The sequence below is a fragment of the Phocoena sinus genome, chromosome 5 (genome assembly GCF_008692025.1).
Source record: "Phocoena sinus isolate mPhoSin1 chromosome 5, mPhoSin1.pri, whole genome shotgun sequence".
Classification (NCBI taxonomy): Eukaryota; Metazoa; Chordata; class Mammalia; order Artiodactyla; family Phocoenidae; genus Phocoena; species Phocoena sinus.
The window spans coordinates 51949776-51969009 of record NC_045767.1 but is presented as its reverse complement, the minus strand read 5'-3'; positions in this window follow the sequence as shown (position 1 = coordinate 51969009).

The following is a 19234-nucleotide window of genomic DNA, read 5'->3' as shown; positions in this document are numbered from 1 at the left end:
TCCTGTCGCTTCTTAAGCCACACGGGATCATAGAAAATCATGCCAGACTTGGAGAGGGTGAGGACAGTTAGACTGAAGGAATTGGAAGGGGCCCGTGTAAGGATTGGGGCTTTTTTAAACAATAGTAATTGCTACTTTTTTAATTGAAGTGTTTACAACTGAACAATCTACAGTGTTGTGTTAGTTTCAGGTATACAGCAAAGTGATTCAGTTACCCATTTTATGTACATATATATTTTTAAAACTTTATTCTTTTTCAGATTCTTTCCCATTATAGGTTATTGCAAGATATTGAGTATAGTCCCCTGTGCTATAGAGCAGGTCCCTGTTGCTTAGCTATTTTATATGTAATAGTGGGTATATGTTACGGGATTTGGCCTTTGATCCAAAGAGCAGTGGAAGCCACTGAAGGGAGGCCTTGATTAGACCTGTGCTTTGAAATCTTATTCTGTTTGAATGGTAGGTAGAGAACAAGAATGGAGACAAAAGGAAGGGAAAGGAGTTTACTGTAAAGTCCTGGTGAAAGAGAAAAGTGGCCTGGCCTAGAGTGATGGGGAGGAATTGGAGAAAAGTGGAAGGTTTAAGGGGAGGAAACAGTAGATATAGGCGTCGAAGGGGAGGGAGATGTCCAGGTTGTTCTTCATACATCATGGTCAAGACTTCTTCCTAATTGTCTCCCAGCGACAGACACGATGTGCCGTCATCTGTCTTCAGATGGCACCCAGGACTTGCAGGTATGGTCCAGGAGTGGTCTGAAGAGTACAGGCTTCTATGGGCATCTTATCCCCTGGCATCGAGATCCTCTAATTTTTTAGCAAATGTCAGAGCCAAGTCAGACAAAACAGTGTGACAGGTGATCTGAGTCCAGCCTTTATCATCTACTCTCGGTCTGAACTCCTGTCATCTGCTCTGTGGCAGGTATTGTAAATTAACTCAGTATCCATTGCCACACCTCCTAATTAACCTTTTAGTACTTGGAGGCCACACAGTGGAAAACATTTCCCAGACTCCTTTGCACATAACATGCCCCCCAAGAGCACACACCTGCTCTGGACTGACAGGCAGAAGTGAGCAATGTTTGGTGGCTGCTAAGTGCAGATCAGGTGTTCTGGCCAATGAGGTGGCAAAGACTTTTTGTTCTTCTGGGACAGTGGGTGGTAGAGTTTTCTGATGTCCAGTCCCTACTGTCATATCACTTCTTTTTCTGTCTGCTTTGTTCCTATTTGTAGCATCCGAACCCAATTGTCTGGCCCTCCCAGGAATGATATGAATTTCCTCAGACTGTCTGCTTAAAGCATTGACATGTATTCTGTTGCCTGCAAATAAGAACCTGCAATTCACTTCATTTATTATTACATATTTTCTTTATTGTTCTACATGTAACGTTCCTTTTTTTCTGAGCATAGTATGAGCTCCTTAAAGACTAAGACGAGGTCATGAGTCTTCTCTAATGTCAACCATGAGTCTTCTCTAATGGCTGCTGTGGATGATTGCCGTATCTGTCTGCTTGACAGCCAATCATCATTCTTCTAGAAAGAGGAGATTACTAGTATGTGCCCCAGCTTTCCTCTGGGGGACCCCATCTTCTCCAGTCTCAGTTCACATGCTTTCGTGGGCTGACTCCACCAAGAGAGCCAAGGATGGGCATGTGACTCAAGTCCGGTCCGTCAGAGCATTGTATCCCACTGGCTACCATAATTAGCGCAAAGATGGGCGCGTGACCCAATCAGAGCCAATGATTTGAAATCTCAGGGATTTTTTGCTGGGACTGTTGAGAGAGAGGGGCATCTGTCTACTCTCTTTCTGTTGGGACTACTGATAAAAAGGAAGAGGTGAGCCAGGCGCTGCTGGAGGCTCTTGTGCAGGCTTGAGAATGAGGTCAACCCAAAGGCAAGTAAAACCAAGAAACTGTGTTGTCGATGTAGGTTGAGACTTGGCAGAGATCCAGCCTTTCCCAAAGACAGCCCTACTCTTGGTCTTTTCAGTTAGGTCAGTCAATAAAGTTTTCACTTGTTTGTTTTCTGCTTCAGCCAGTGAAGTGGGGTTTTTGTCACTTACAACCAAGAGTCCTGACTAAAACTGGAATTGTCCATAAGTAGGTCCTGATTGGCTCATCAAAAAACTGAAGGTCTTAACTCTCTGTTTTCATCTTAAGCTTTCTGTCACTTCCGCTCCAGCCTTTCTTAAGTGACCATCATTAACACATGGTCGCGCTTTTAATGATTTGATGGAACGAACAATTCAGATACAGCCAAGATACACCTTGATCCATCATCCTCTTAAACAAATTGGCAGCTGCTTCTGGAAGGAAAGAAGTTCCAAGTGAGGGCCAGACAATGAGGAGGGTGCTGTGGCTCTGAGCTCTGTCCTGTGGTAGATACTACTTGCCACTGTAGAGTGTGAGCTAAGAACATGGGCCATAGCACCAAAATGAATTAGGGTTACTTGGGTTTGAATATCACCTCCACATTCATTAGAGGTGTGATCTTGGCAAAGTTGCTTAACTTTTGTGAATTTAGCCCCAACTGGCGTATAATTAAAGAAGAGTTTATTGGCTTACATACTTGGAAAGTCCAGGGCGGTGGCTGGCTTCAGGTTGGGCTGGATCCAGTCGCTCAAAGGATGTAAGTCACGAATCTGTGGTGGTTCCTTTCAGTGCTGGCTTTCCTCTGAGCTGGCTTCATTCTGAAGCAGTTGGGTTCATTCTTGTGGGTGTAACAGGGCCTGGAAGAGCTCCAGGCCCATATCCTCCCAGCTTTGCTCTCCCAGCAGAAAGAACACACCTCTACAGCTCCTATAGCCCTATAGGTCCAGTGAAAATCTGAGGTAGTGCTCTTAGCAGGTCAGCTTGGGTCACCTGCGCATCCCTGGAGTGAGGGGCTTAGGTCAGATAAATGAGACAGGGGAGGGAATGTTCCTCAGAGGAAAAGCAGGGGTCTGTTACCAGAAGAGGGAACTGATGTTAGTTAACTGGGTAAAAACAACAGATGCCCCTTCTTACTCTCCTAGACTATGTTCTCTCAGGGAAAAGTGGAAATGTTCCCACTTCAAAAGGTTTTTGTAAAATGAAATGAGTCAATGTTTGGGGTGCAGATGCTCTTGGTGCCTCACCCATAGCTCCACAGCCCTTACCATTTCCAAGTATGTGGCCTCAGGTTCGAACAGCGGTCTCTGCATCCCTTTGCCTGAGGACTTGCTCTGGCTGCCGGCGCCCACTTTGCCCACGTTTGCCGCAGGTTGGACGTGCTGGGGAGTTAACGACACCTGGGAGAAGCCGTCAGCCGAGAAGTTGACGGGTCTGTATCCCAGCGCCCTCAGCCCTCGAGTGGGGTAACTCTGAAGGGTGCTTCCTCCACTGCCCCCAGAGGTTCCCAAGTGGCGTTAAGCTCTGGTTGCCCATAGTTGCCCGCGTTAATCCTTTCTTCACTTCTTTTCTCACTTCTTCTACTTCCCTACCTATGTTTCCTAGGATCTCCTCCCAAATAAACAGCTTGCACTTTAATGCACTTCCCTTTGGTCAGGGCAGCCCCAAGTAAGGCTGCCTTACGTTTAACATCATGCCTGACATATTGTCAGCATTCGTTACACATTTGTTATTACTATTGTCATAGTTATTTTGAGGTTTATTTTCTGCCGTAGTTGGGTTTTGCATGAACCTCTGCATCCTTCTTCCTGCCCTTTTCTTTCTGCACTTTCCATGGGATCTCCCTGTCTCTTTCTTGCTATACCATCCCTCTGCCCTCTCAACTTTTCCTTTTCTCACTACTTCTTAATTTTAATCTCTCCCCAGGGTAATTATAATTTTGATGAGTGGATGTAAATTTTTAAACAACTATAAAGGAAATCGGCAACTAAACCAATTGGTAGACCAGACAACATGTGCTGAGACTGTAAACTTCTTTTTTTTAAAATAAATTTATTTATTGTTGGCTGTGTTGGATCTTTGCTGCTGCACGCGAGCTTTCTCTAGTTGCGGTGAGCGGGGGCCACTCTTTATTGCCGTGCACAGGCCTCTCACTGCAGTGGCTCCTCTCGTTGTGCAGCACGGGCTCCAGGCACGTGGGTTTCAGTAGTTGTGGCGCATGGGCTTAGTTGCTCCGCGGCATGTGGGATCTTCCTGGACCAGGGATCAAACCCGTGTCCCCTGCATTGGCAGGCGGATTCCTAACCACTGCGCCACCAGGGAAGTCCCAAGACTGTAAACTTCTTGAAGGCAGGGATGATTTTGGTTTCCACTGTGCCTGGAATTAACACGAGTTTGTATTCAGAGGGCTTTTTAAAATAAAACAGATTAGCAGATTTCATTTTAATAAAGGAAAAAGACTGAATGAAATCTTATTCCTCTCTGCATCTGCTTCCCATCTGCAGTTTTTGCCAAAACGACCATTTTTTATCCTCATCCACCACACTTTGGCCTCTTGCATCTGCAGAGTGGAGCAACCGGTCACTAAATGACACCCTAGTGGTATGAGAGTGTTAATGCAACTCATTTATAAACAAGGAAAACACCCCAGCATCATATGGACTATTAACCAATTTCCAATATGAAATGAATGCAAAACATTTCTTAGGGGGGGAAAGTGTTTACGAATAAAGATGTATTTTCTTGTTAATGGAAAGGTATCAATTTAACAAATCACACATTTGCAGTGTGACAAATCGTGACTTGGCAATATGACAGGGGAATGCGTGCAGAAGTTTGGTTTGTCTTCAGAGAACCAAGCACAGGGGATTTGGAAATGAAACGCGGTTTCCATCTTCATATCTCTGAATACTGTAGAGCAAAGAGTTAGCAAGGTAGCCGGGATGATCTTTTCTCAATGAGCTTGTGGCTCCCTCGGCTTCCCAAGGGGTTGTCTCCATCTGTTCTGGGCCCCAGTGCGGGTAGAAGGGGTGGCTTGTTTTTATGTTTTTGGGAACTAGCGAACAAACCTCTACGTTACTGTGCCAATACCTGGTGAGCGAACCTACCAAGGAAGAATTTTTTCAGGATGGCAGGGCTGCCCTGGGAGAGGGACAAGCTGGGCAGAGAGGAAGGTGTTTCATCAGAAGCCTATCCAGGTGACCCTCCTTGGGCCTCCCCTGTTTGGAAAAAGAAAGAGCTGGAGATTTGAGGGCAGCCAAATGTTTGTGGCTGGAGGCCAGACTTCTGTATACGAATGTTCCCCTGTTTGGTGCTCAGAGGAGATTCTTTGCACCTGTTCCTGCCTCTCCCTCCCTGGATGTCTCTGTAGGTCCTGAGCCTGCTCAGTGGATCCATATACCCATTTTCCTGTGTGTTTGGAGATGGGAAAGACTATTTTTTAAGGAAAGAGAAGTCATGAACCAGAAATCTTTGGTTCAAGACCTAGCTCTGCCACTTACTAGCTGGGTAGGATGGGGATCAGAGTCTTTCCCTGAGCCTGTTTCCTCACCTCTAAAACAAAAATCATAGTATCTTCCTAACAGGGTCCTCATGAAGAGTGGATGAGCTAGTGAACGTGCAATCAATTTTTAAATGAACACGTCTCACAGATGTACACACACCACCAATTTGGGCAGTTAGAGGGTGGAACCACTGACTCTGCTCTTGGAGGGATGTGTGATATGGTCACGTAAGAGCAGTGCTCTGATGGGCTCAGTTAGATCTGGATGTGAGAGATAGGTGAGGGGGGTGGTCACAAAGTTTGGGTTCACTTCCCAGTACTTTGCCACTGGGTGACCTTGGCAAGTTATTTGGCATATCTGAGCCTATTTCCACATCTTTGAAATGGGTTTAAAGAGTCTCGATTCTTCCAGGATTGTTGTAAGGAATAAATCTATTCATTCAGCAAATAGGAAAGGGGATCACAGAGACAGAATTAACTTTCCTTGGGGTGGAGGTGGGACCTGAGGGGAAACCAGGGAAGCAGTAAGTGGCTGTGGGAATAGAATGTAAACTTGAGATAAAATGTATATGAAAAACACCTTACAGACTAAATCTCTATAGTTCTCTGTGGAAATATTATCTAAAGGACTTATTTAGACAGGAAGCGTAAGTAAGAAATCCCAGGCATTGGACCTCATTTCTATTTTCCATTCCCTTTACGTTTAATATTGATAAGCGTGAGACTGCAGGGGCTTAAAAGGGGGGACGGCATGAAAACTGTTTCCCTCTTTCTCCCAGCCTGGAGATCCAGGAAACAATAGAACGAACGATGGAGGAAAAGCCCCTCTCTTCAATATTGGCGAGATCAGCACTAATTTTGATAACCGAATAGAATTTCCGTGGGTCTAGTACTCCTTAAAAACTATTGTACTTTTGAAGCCAGGTCAGTTAGCATTGTTTGGATCTGAAGTTAGTACATGAAATTTCATCTCTCAGTGTTCTTTCTGACATCATTTTTTAGAAAAAAACATCTTTTTCCCGTTTATTAAAATCTCTAGTGGCCAGTGTGATTAGGGACCACTGATCTGAAACACCGTTCTTCACGAACCCAGGAAAGAGGATGGTGACCTATTTCTTTTAAGATCATTTGACATATCTTTGAAAAATAAGTTAATCTCAGAAAAAAAGAAAACAGGTATTTAACCAGAAATCTAATATGTTTTTTGACTCTCTACTAGGAGCAATGCCATTTGCAGGAAAACAGAAGCTGTCTTTCTAGAGAGATCCTTTTCTCTTGCTTTATTTTCCCTCTGAAATCATGAGCCGATGTTTGTGACATCACTGGGTTGCTGTGGAAATGTTGATTTCACAGAGGATTTCGACCTCAAGTGGGGAATTTAAAAGAGGAAGTGTGGAGTCTTGGAAAAACACAATTGGTTTGAATAAAAATGGGCAGCATTTGGAAAAGGGATTCAGAAAGGAAACAGTATAAATTGTCTATAACAGGTTGTTTCGAATTGTCCTGGAAGGATTCAAATACTTGTAGGAGCACCCTACACCAATACGCGGACTTTTATCTGAATTTTACTTACTATGAATATCTATAAAAAGTTGGGGGGAGCAGGTAAGGAATGGCTTTTTGCAGAAAAAATCCTCTTGGATATTCAATTACTAAAATTGAGAGAAAGCTTTGGTCCTAAAATACCATTTGGGGGCGGGGGTTATCAGTTTACAGTTTTTATAGCATGTTATAGACTTAAGAAAATAGCTCCATTTAAAGAATTGTGACTCAAGGGGCCTGAATTTCAGTGCAGAAGCTACAAAATCCTTCTACGTTTTAAACTGTTAAATCAACAGAATGCCAAACTAGAGCCTTTCTTCCTGCTGGGGCAGTATTGTCCCCTAAATCCACTTTCCAGTTCTCTCAGCCTAGCCTAGTTTGATGTAGCATTGACTTAGCTTAACTACAGCAAAAGGAAGTGGGTTTGCATTTGGGATGGGAGGAGGCGGCCACGGGTGTGTGTGTGTGTGTCGGCGTGTGCGCGCGCGCGCGCGCGGGAGACGTGGAGCACCGGGAAAGGAAAAAAAACCCATTGAGACGTAGCAACTGTGTGAAAATAATTTCCCCGTGGCTGTAAGAGGGGTCCCTGCACGGGAAAGCAATTTTAGGAATTAAAAAAAAAAAAAAATCTTCAAAGAGGGTGTGAGGAAGGCTGGCCAGGAGGGTGCGGGGCGTAGCGGGGGACAAGTGCCTCCCCGTCGGTATCTTTCTTTCCCAGTCCAGGCTTGGGGCGACCCCCTCCCCACCCACCCACCTGCCCGCCGCCGCACCCGCGCCCCCTGCAGTCCCGGGGCCCGCACAGACCCGCGGGGAGGGTTAGCCGCCGGCCTGGGGGGGGGGGAACTGACTGCAAAGGTCTGGCGGCGAGGGCTTATTTAGTGGCCGTGGCTGTAGTACAGGCTGTCCCCGGCAGCCGGCGGAGTCAGCGCACCCACGTGACGGCCCCGGCTCTCCAGTGAGCTCCCCAAACAGACGCACACCCAGCCACACGCGCGCACACACACACGCACGCACCCCCGCGCGCACACGCCCGCCCGCTCTGCCTCTGCGCCCTCCATCCCGGCTCGCTCATTCTCTCGCCCTCTCGCTTCCCCTGCGGTCTCTCTGCGCGCACACACCACACACACGCACACGCACACACACGCGCGCACACACGCAGCCGGCACAGGCGGCGGCGGCGGCGGCTGCTCAAGTCAGGACGAACCTCTCTAGGTACCGTCTTGAGAAGGCGGCGGTGGCGGCAGCAGCGGCAGCGGCAGCCCGAGCATCCCTCCTCAGCCGGAGAGGGAGCACCGCCGAGAGTTTCCGTTCCCTTTGCCGTTCCCTTCCCCCTCCTTTTCTTTATTTTTCGAGAGAATTTCTTCTTCGCTTATTGGTTTAATTTGATTTTGAAAATTTTTGGTTGCTTTTGTGTGTGTGCTTTTTTTTTTTTTCTTTCCTCATTTTATTTGCATCCAGAGCATGGCGGGCTGCGGGCTGTCGGAAGACACCTTCTTCTCTTCCTTCTTTTACAACTACGGCTCCTCCTGGGAAACCCCTTCCAACCAGGTAAGGGGTGGCTCGGTGCCGGTCGGCGTCGCGCCCCGTGACCCCAGCCGTGCGCTCACTTGGCACTCGGCGGGGAAGCAGAGGCTCGGGAGGGGGTGGGGAGGCTGGGGGGCCAAGTGGGTCGCACCGTCTGGGTCTGTGCCAACCGGCGAGAGGGGGTGTCCGCCTTCCCCCAGCACTAGCTTTCCAGTCTCCAGGGTCTGTTGCGTCCCTCCCTTGTCCAATCTACCATCCAGACCTCTCCCCACCCCCCGCCCCAACCTCCCAGCCCAGCGGGAACCCGGGAGAGAGAGGTAGGAGCCGGCACGTTACCCCGAACAACTCCAGGCAAAACCAGGGAACTCGAGCGCAACCTTCCCCAAGTCGCTGCGGGCGCCGCGCCCCTGTGCGCCCGGCGCCTGCCCGCCCTCCAGTTGCGCCGAGGGGCTGCGGAGCTCTGAGTCCCCGCGATGTGCTGTTCCCCCTCCACTACCCCACGGGCTCCAAGCCACCTCTTTCCCTAAAATGGCTGCAGTCTCAAGTGGAGGCGTCCCCTGACCCCGAGGAGGAGGGGGGCAGAGTGCATGCTCCGGTGCCCGTGACCCCGAGCCTCCCCCGGCGCGCACAAGCACCCCACAAACACACTTAACTTTGATGACAGTGCAATGCAGTCCGGCTGCATCGTGCCCTCGACGCTCCCCGCCGCCGGCCTCGAGGTGTGCTTGTCGGTGTGTCTCGGGGGGCGCGGAGGAGCTGGGGGTAGACGCCGGAAGGGGGGGGCGTGGAAGGAGATGGGTGTTAGTGGGCCACTGGTAACCTGGAGAGACAGGCATGTGCTCAGGGTCTAGGCGTTCAGAAGCTATTCCGGGAGCCAGAGCGAGAAAGAGAGGAAAAATGCCTTTTAATTAAATAACTGTTGTAGTCTGCTGCCCCCACCGCTTGTTTGGTGAAAGTCTACAGGCATCTGTCATCTCCAAACTACACGGGGAAGTGGAGCTGGAGTCGAGGGAGAGGAGTGTGTGTGTGTGTGTGTGTGTGTGTGTGTGTGTGTGTGTGTGTGTGTACGCGCGCGAGTCCAGGCTGGGGAAAGTTGGGGCGGGAGGCGAGGCGAAGGAGCAATGGTGAAAGGCAGCAGCAACTCGGTGGGCGGTCCGGGGCGCGGGGGATTCCCGGGCCCAGCGGAGCCAGCGCCGCGGGGGGAGCAGGCCGGCGGGGTTTGGGGGGCGTCGAGGAAAAGAGCTCTGTTCTGCCCGGCTTGCCCAGCCGCCGCGGCGTCTCTCCTCCTCAGCTAGCCCGCCCGCCTCGGCCGTTAGCCGGGCTGCCCGCCGCACTCGCCGGCTTTGGCGCGCTCCTTCCTGGGCCCGGGGCGCAGCGCGCTCCTGCGAGCTCCCGGCAAAAGAGCCAATACCCCAAAGCGAAACAACAGAAAAACGCGCTCCGCCGCCCCCGCAACACCCCCAGTTTCCAAGAAACTGAGACTGCCGAACTAGTAATCGCCGGGCGAAGACCTCGCGTCTCCGGCGTGGGCTCTCCAGAAAGCGCCGTGGCCATCCGAGTGAATAATACAGCAGGGCGGCCCGGGAGCCTCGGAGAGGCTCCTGCCGCCGAGACAGCATCAGCGGGAGACGGCGGCGAGCTCCGGCCAGACCGGCCGGCTGCCGCCGCGGGTGGGGGCGTCTGGGCCGCTCCCCGGAAGCGTGCCTGCAGCTCGCCGGGTGCGGAGCTCTGGAAGGCGGGGGCCGCGGTGTGGGGGAGGGGGGACGACGGGGGGGCGGGGTGGCGGCTTGAACTGGGGGTTCAGGCAAGGCAGCCGAGAAACGGGAGGCCCCGCTGGGAGTAGAAACTTGCAGGAACTGCCGAGGGGGTCGGTCGGGCGCTGGGATTGGGGAACTCGAGGGGTACTTCGGCTGAACGAGGCAGGCGCTGGGGGCTTTCTCCAGACCACCCTGCCTCGGGTGCTCTCCGTGCCTCCCGGCGCCAGCTCCGGATTGCCGAGAGCCAACAATCCCTCTGGCTCGGCAAACTCCAGCTCTCCAGGAGCGGGCGCGCGCGCGCGTGTGTGTGTGTGTGCGCGTGTGTGTGTGAGATTGTCGATGAGTCAGAAACCAACCCCAGCTGGGCTTTGAGGACCGAGAGGTGTAGGAAAGGCTTGAGCCACTCACCCCGCACAAGCCGGGGCGGGATTAGGGATTCCTTGGCAGCGCCGCGCCCCCGAGTCCGGGAGTCAGCTGCGTTAGGATAAGTTTCTAGGCGCGTACCTCCGACCTGCACCTCTGGGTCGCGAAACTCCCGCACTTTGTTTACCTCCCAAGGGAGAGAGAAAGGAGATTTGGGTGTAAGGAAGCTCACAGAGATACAGCTTTACAGCGATGGGAGGTTTGGCAACATCTTTTAACGAGATAGGAAGCAAGTCGTTTGAGAGCCTTTAAAAGCGAAGGGCTACGGCCCGATTTTGCAAGACTGGCAATCACGTGCAAACTCCTTGGAAACCAAAGGAGGTGGGCGAGAGGGAGGGGTGCGGGCAGGATTGGAGTAAAGGAAGGAGAGAACCAGAGAAGGGGCGGGGGTGGCGTTTTAAAAAGAGGAAAACTATCGGTCTCTTCGGGTAAAGTTAGTTTAACTTGATTTGGAAAAGCGTTTTCCCAAAAGGCAAGATCTTTCTTCTAGAAAGGGAGACTCATGTTGCTAAGAAAATCGGAAAGAATTTCTGACAAAGCAGCTGGCGCTGCTCTGTGGAGGATGATTAGCTCACAGGCCGTTACCGGGTGGCGTGCTACTCTTAGTGCAGTGACATTGTATGGTGGGGAAAGGGAGATTATTTGAAATATTGATTTTTTCTTCCACTGGTGCGGTATGAACTTTAAGATAAAGTACAGAAACAAATGAGAGATGCACATCATTAGAGAAAGGTGCCCTCAAAGTGCTACCGAGGCTTTAATCTCTGGTGGTAGATGCAGCCAGGCAGGGGCAGTGAGTCTTACCAGGACTTGCGGCTTCCATCGCGGCCCTATCACCATTTTCAGGGATGAAGAATATATAGGTATAAGGACCTAGGTTCTTATTGATCGCCAGTTTGCATTTCAGCATTTGAGCGTGGTTAAATGACTAAGAAACCTGCTCCTAACTGTTCCTTAGGAGAAAAAGCATTAATTAAACAGGACTCTGGGCAGGGCTGCTAGGGGGAGGCCTGGGCCAAATTTGAAAGAGTGAAACTTATTCATGATTTTTACCTGAATCGCTGCCAAAAAGCTTACAAATCTTCCATTCCCTAAAAATAGCAATGCTCTTCAAATATAATTTGTTTACTCCACCTCAATTAAAAATAAAATCCTATTCCTAGTCTTAGAAAGTGCTTATGAAGGTAAGGGTTCCCTGTACAAAAAAAACCCAAACAGCCTTTTTATTTCTAGATCAATATGATATGCTCTCAACATCTAATACCATGTGAAAGAAGCCTTTTTACAACATCAATAGAACGCAGGCATGTCTCCCTAAGAAGCTCTTTTCCTGGAATCACAAGGCATTTTGATTACTTTCATTTTCACAAGAAACATGATTATGACACCTCTGGTGATAAACAAGCAAGTGAAAAATCTAATGGAAATGGGGGTTCTTTATACAGAGACCTGGAAATTTGGAAACGACTGGTGCCTTTATTCCTTACTAAACAAAAACAGACCCAAAAAACCCAAACACGAATCATGGCTGACTGGAAGGTTTTTAGTTATTCTGTGACATTTTTTTATTAAAGCAGGGGGAGGGTGGATTGGGGTGATTTTTTTGGAGAGAACCCAGTGTGTATTAGAGCCGAATATGTTACCATTTAAAAACTGGGAAATTCCATCTTCTATCTGAAGGGACCATGTTGCAGAAATTTTGCACCCACTTGCCAATGTGCAAAACATACCGTAGTGAGAGTGGGGCGGGGAGCGTCTGCTTAGGTGGAATTTATTTCTTCAATTAGAATGAAAACCCCAATTAAAGTGCGTATACGAAATGTCTCTGATTTGGCTCAGCGCAGCAGACAACAGACCATTCTTTAATTTACAGTTTCACGCCTAGGGATGGCAGTAGTGCAAGCTTCCAGAACCCAACTCTATCTTTTTATGTTGTGCTTTTTCAACCTGCGAGTCTCTCCTATAGTTGTTGAAGCTTTCCGTCTCCATCAGGAAACTGCGCGCTGGTCATTACTGCTTGCAGCTGGGACCTGGGTCACCTTCTTCGCTGTCCCTCTGTAAGCCCAAGTTGAAGCAGGCCAGGTCTGTATGATATTGAAGTAATCAACTGAAAGTGAAAAATGAAGCCAATTAGCTGACTGCTTGGGTGTCCACGAGGCCAGCTATCTGACTTTATTCACTCGATTGACCAGTTCTTTAGTTACCGGGTGTAGCTTAAACCTGAGTTCGTGATAAAGGCATCACCAGCAGACTCGACTCTGCCTTTAACTTTTTTTCTTTCCTAACCCCCTCCCCCTGCCACTCCCTCAAATTTGCCAGACTAGAAATGGAAAATGGCATCCTTATAAGGACACACACTCTCTTCTCAGAGTAGACAGTGACTGTTTTGAATTCAGCCCCGGACTTTTGTTAGCCAAGACCTATAATTCTTTGTACTCACTCTATCTTTTCAAGCAGGCTAGACGTTTCAGTGCAGAATCATTAATGGATTTGGGTAAGTTGTTGAATGCTGTGCTGACTGCCTATTTTTTGGGGGGTGAGGGGTAGGGCTTGGCACTCCTTCCATGAATATAGATAGCCAAAGCAGAAACAGTCCGCTGAGGAGCACTTCTTTTCCATCCAGTCCAAGTACCGTAAAGAATTCAATATTTTCCCCCTCTCTTTTCTGGGTATTTCATAATTCTTAAAGTGGTAACACTGCTTGGATCCATGGAGATGAGCCAAGACTTGGGAGCGTCCTCCGTTTACAAGGTTGTTAGGAAGCCAGTATCTTAAAGCTGGAAAAATATAAACTGGGCTTCTTTGTTTAAAAACATTTTAATTTCCCTGAAGATGAGTGTATGAACTGCAAACTAGTTTTTAGGTGCATTTCTATATATTTACTTCAAATACATTTTAGAAATCTACCTCTAAATCCAGCTCACCTTATCCCAGTTTTTCCAACATTGGGTTTCTCCTAGGTAGACAGAAAAGTAAAAGAGACTTGTAATAACTTGGGTTTGTTGTGGATCTTCCAGCAACGGCAGCTTCTTTAAGGTACAAGCTTGAAAGTCTTGTTCTCTTTTCTGTATAAAGTGTTGTTACCCTAAAACTTGGGAACCAAAGTACAGTGACAATAGCTACGATTTATTAACGCTGTTCCAAATTAAAAGTATGTGACTCCTTTAATCTCCACAACATATGAGTTAGATACCTTTATTATTGTTCCCATTTTATAGATGAAGAAAATAAGGCACAGAGGGGTAAGTACCTTGCCTCAGACCTCAGTGCTAATTAGGGGCCAAACTGGGACATCCTCCAGGCAGTCTGGTTTCACAGCCCAGAGTCCCACTTACTCTTTCTCCACACTAGACTTGCTCTCCAGTACAACAGAAAAATGCTGTGTGGCCACAGGTACGTTTCTAGCAAGTTTGTTATGCTGTCAGTCATTTGCCAGCTTCGTGAAATAATGAATAAATCCTTTGCTTGTCCAAGTTTGCTCATTTTTTTCCCCTGGTTATTTATATAACCAGGTATAATTCTGTTTGGGAATGAGTTGAAGTCTTTTGTTTTGGCGAAATCAGCCTTAACTACCTGATGCTTTTTTTTTGTTTCTTGGTGATGGACTAAATGTTCGAGTTTACCATTCTTTTCGGTTTGAATGGTTCATCCAGGTTGAGAGATAGAGAGGGTCTTCAGATTGCCAGCTCCCAACATCAGATAATTACGATTTAGTGGAGGGCTCATTCCAAATGTATGTGGGCATCAGGAAGATAACACTGTACAGAAGAAATGTAATTTTAAGATACACGAATAGAATAATTTTTATAAATAATCATTCAGATGCAGCAAAACCGTAGCTTATGTTTATATATATATTATGTATATGTATGTGTATGTGTGTATATATATATACATTTGAGGCATAACTCACTCTCCTTTTATAAGCAAACATACCATTTTGGGTTTGTTCTGTATATAGCTGTGTTTGCAATTTAGACTGAGATTTACCTTTCTCGTCATGGCGACGTTATAACATGCGTCTTCTGTACCAAATCACGCACCTAACATTTATGTCCATCATGAACTAATGCCTTTTAGTGGTTCATCACTTGTATCGTGATCTTCTAAAATATAGTTGTGGGAAGGGGAGGGAAAACATTAGATGTCAGTAGTTACAGCAAGACAGTCTCAGCGAAGAGGGCAAAGAGCCTCTGTCTAGTTGCACGTTCCTGCGGCCCTACTGGAAATGTAAAAGTGCTGGGTTTGCACTGGAATGAGAATCGGGTCACCTACCCTTTGTAGTCATCGTCAAGGAAGTAGAACTTCCTTCCAGAGAGAGAGAGAGACCATAGGAAATCAATGATCACACTTTGCCACTGGAGAGGTAAATGTGGACAGCAGATGGCATGAAATGAAAGGGCAGCAGAAAAGTGATGTACTCAAGACGGCAGTGTGACTTTTTGGTCCCTTCAAAGAATTCACATTTTTGACATAATTACATTAACACCTTTCTTTCTTTTGGATTATATTTTTTTTAAAAAATGGGGAAGAGAAAGTACCGTTAGGTGCTGTTACTGTCTTTCACTTGAAGATAGTTACTTAAGGAAAGCAGAGTGTCTGGGATATGGAACCACATCTACCCTCCCCTTCTTTTTTGGTTAATAAGAATCGACCTGATTTATTAAAGTTACTGGACTTCTGTTTGTTTATTTATTCCATGTATTCCCTGACATAGAGGGGAAGCTTGCCAAGGCTCACCTTGACAAGAAGGTGCTGCAGAGGGATGCTTATATGGGAGAGGCACGGAGAAGGGGGGCTATCGCTGGGGTAAAGGGCAGTGTGGGTGTGGAAGCTTAATGACATACGTAGATGCAGGCGTGTGGTTCTAATACCCTGCCCCTTTTTAGGGTGCGCTTCTGATTGGTGCGCTTCTGATTTCTTTGTGAGCACATCTTCCTGAAGATTTGAAATATCCAGCTGCAGGTCATAGCTATGGGGCAAAGAATGTCTGGCTTATATCTGGGAGAAGACAAAAAATCCATGTAATCTCTTGCCTGAAAGCGTATTAGAAAGTGTGTTAATTGTGTAACAACGAAACCAAACAAGCCAAAAAAGCACAAACAAAAAGAAAGAGGACTTTAACCATCACCCCTTACCACATTTTGCTCCAATTTATTATTTCCAGTAGCAGTTCAGTCCCTAAAGTTAACAATGAATGATTATGATTCTGTAGTTTTGTTTACAGCATAAATTAGCATTTTGTTTTCTGTTACAGCTTTTGAATGAGGAATTATAATGTATAATTTGCTGAAAATAGATGTTATCATCTCTTAGGATGAGAACAACCCCATAAACTTGAACAAATGATAAAAATGGAATCAATTACATTTCAAATGGAAGTAGTTTACAAACCTCCAAATACAAAGTGGCAGTAGTAGCTGGTTATTGTAACAAATAATTAGTTTTTTTAAACAACATTTATTGAATTCCATTGATGATTTGGTAATTGTTCACAGTTGACTGTAGCCCTCCCTCTTCCAAAATGAAACGTGGCGTGGAATGACTGCATCTTATGAACTGCAGGTTGCTTCATTATTTAGTGTTGCAACCAGAATGTATATTTATTTGCAGATGTAACCTTTCTGAATAATAAGAAGACATCAAATTGACAAAAATGATGCCACCAAGACTGGTTGGTGGCTTAAGATAAACACCCAAGGGCTCATGAGTGAGAGTGTTTTCAGGTTGCAAAGAAAGAAAAGAAGTATATTGTCAAAATGGGTGTGTGTGAGTGTGTTTTGAAGGGGGCAACATTTTAAATAATTTATCAAATAGATGAGTCGTATTTTTACATCAGCAGGAATTCATTTCTCTGTCCCACTCCCATGACTGTCTTTCCCATAATCCTTTCCATCCTGAGTTGTCATCGTTAATGTGTAAGTTTCACCTCCCCTTCCTACCACTTAGGAAGCTCCCTGTGGGACGGAACAGTGCCTTCTTCAGTTCAAGATCCCTCATCATGCCTGGCCTGTAGTAGACGGACAGAGGTGTTGGAAAATGTCTGAAATTTCAGAGAACTTTTATGCCGTTGTATGTGTCCCTTCATTTATTCTTATTTGTTCCGTCTCTTAGGATGATGAGGACAATTCTACAGTGTCATTTTTGAAAATGGGAATTTGACTTGGAGAGTAAATGAATCCTGCTTTCATTTAAGTGTCCCCAGGGAAGAAGATGATTGGTTTACTGTAGGCTCACTAGACCTCTTAATTTTTAAAATGAAAAATTATGAAGTGTATACTTAAATTAATAAATTCAGAAAGGATAAAGGAGGAAAAGTGGGAATCTGAGGGGTTGTAATTTTAATTTTAACTTTTTATTTTTTGGTAACTTCTACATGCTGAGTGGATCATTCATTTTTGATTATTTCTAAAAGATTAATCTATTTCTTTAAAGTTAATATGCAAAGAAATATGTTCAACATCACTTTATTTTTAGATCCCACGATTTAGTCTGAAACAAATCAGTGGTGCATTATAAACACACAAGAATGTATCTAATGACAGGAGTCAGGCTGAACAGATGCTAAAAAGGATGCTTCTGGTGAAGTTGAGGGAGCTGCAGGAGGGGACGGAAAAAAATCTCTAGAAGTTGGAGGGCTTGTGAGGTGAACACTATGGAGACTTTTCACCCATCAAATATGTGTTTGTGCAGTTCAGAGCAGAAGGGACTCCATTTGCTTCTGCGTAAAAGTAGGAATGATGACATCCATCCCCTAGAATGGTTGTTAAGATCAAGTGAGACCTTGGACCTGGGAAGACCTTTGCTCTTGACTAATGAAGAGCTGAGTCAGTGTTAGGTCTTCTCCATCAATCCTCAAATATTTATAGAGTACCTACTGATGTGGCAGTCCAGCAGTGTGCCTGGTACATAGTAGTCTCAATACATTAGATTGAGTCGATAATAATAGAGTTCTTGCATTGAACACTTACTATAACATTCCAGAAACCTTTTAAAGTGCTTTACATAGAACAACTCATTTTGTCATCAGAATAACCCTAGAGGTAGGTACTGTTATCAGTGTTGCATATTACCCTTTACAAATGGGCCGAGGCACAGAGAGGTGAAGTGACAACCAAGGTCACACAGTCAGTAAGTGGTACAGTCGGGATCTGTATCTATCATGTCTGGCTTCCGAGCCCATGTTTTAATATTAACCACCACGCTAGGCTGCCTTCAGGTGGACGAACCGATGGGTGACAGGGAAATCAAAGATGGATAAAACCTGCCGCCTTCAACATGGGTGTGGGTTTCAAGTGGAACCTCACCTCTATGCAGAGAAGGTTAGAAAATGGGTAGTACTTTAAGAAAGCAGTGGATAACAGTGCAGTGGTCATTTGGATGATGGGGAGTTTCCTTTTGGCTGGAAGAATCACAGAAGATTTTAAAGAGGCAGTGACATTTGCTTTGGGCTTTGGAAAATGGGGAGAATCCGGGTAGATGAGAATGAGGCAGAGGGGGCGTTCCAGGCAGAAGGAGAGCGCAGAAGGAATTTGTCAAGGAGTAGTTGTCAAAGATTGTTCTTTTTTTTTTGTCGATTTGTTTTTCATTTAACCAAATTTATTGAGTACCTACAATTTATTGTGCTTATCCCCACCCTCAAGGAGCTTTAATTTAGTGGGAGAGACATAGATCACATGACATATATATAATATATATTATATATAAATTCTTTTGTATCTGTCTCCATGTGTCGTCAATCTATCATCTATTTGTCTGTCCTTCCTTCCTTCCATCCGTCCAGCCAGCCAGCCAGCCATCCATAGATCCATCCATCATCTCGTTCAAATTGTGTGAAGTACCAAGAAAGAAAAATAAAAAATGTTATATATAGAGAAGAACAGGTGAGGGGGCAGGGTCTGCCCTACTCATTATTTCAACTCTGCAAGTTTATAAAGGGTCTTCCAAGGGACGAGTTTACAGTCCTCCCACCAGCAGTCCCCCTCCCTCTCTCTTGCTTAGCATAGGGACAGAGCTAGCAGAGGTGGGATCATGTGAGTTAGTAATCTAAATAGGGGAGTTGCTTTCCATTCTGTTCTGTCACAAGCAGGCAAGAAAGCTTTCAAACTTAGTTGAGAGTTAAGATCTTTGCATCATTTAAAATCTGCTCTGTTGACAATGTCAAGAGAACAGTTTAATTAGTAAATCAAACGTAAAGTTTTATTTTGGATCTTATTGCACTTTAATGGATTGCTAAACATTTTCTGGATTAAAATTAGTCATCCGAGCTAGAAAGTGACATAGCCTCTGAAGTTGGGGACACACTCTGAGGCCTGTGCAGCAGTGCTAATGAAATTATTTACTTCTTTCTTTTCGTGATGTCAGACTAAAAGGGTTACATAGCGTTGGGAAAAGAGCCAAAAAAAAAATTGTAAAGGGGAATGGAATCATCTTTACAGTGTTTGTCGAATGCCTGTTTTTTAGGAAGTAGGACTCCATTGCTAATTGATTTTGTGACCCTGCTAGTAACAGATGCATTAGAAATAGTTTTAGGATTATTTTCCCCAATGAAACTGGCCTTAAAGAACAAGTTTCTGAAAAACCAAACCAAACCAAACCAAACAGCAACCCCTACCCCCTCCA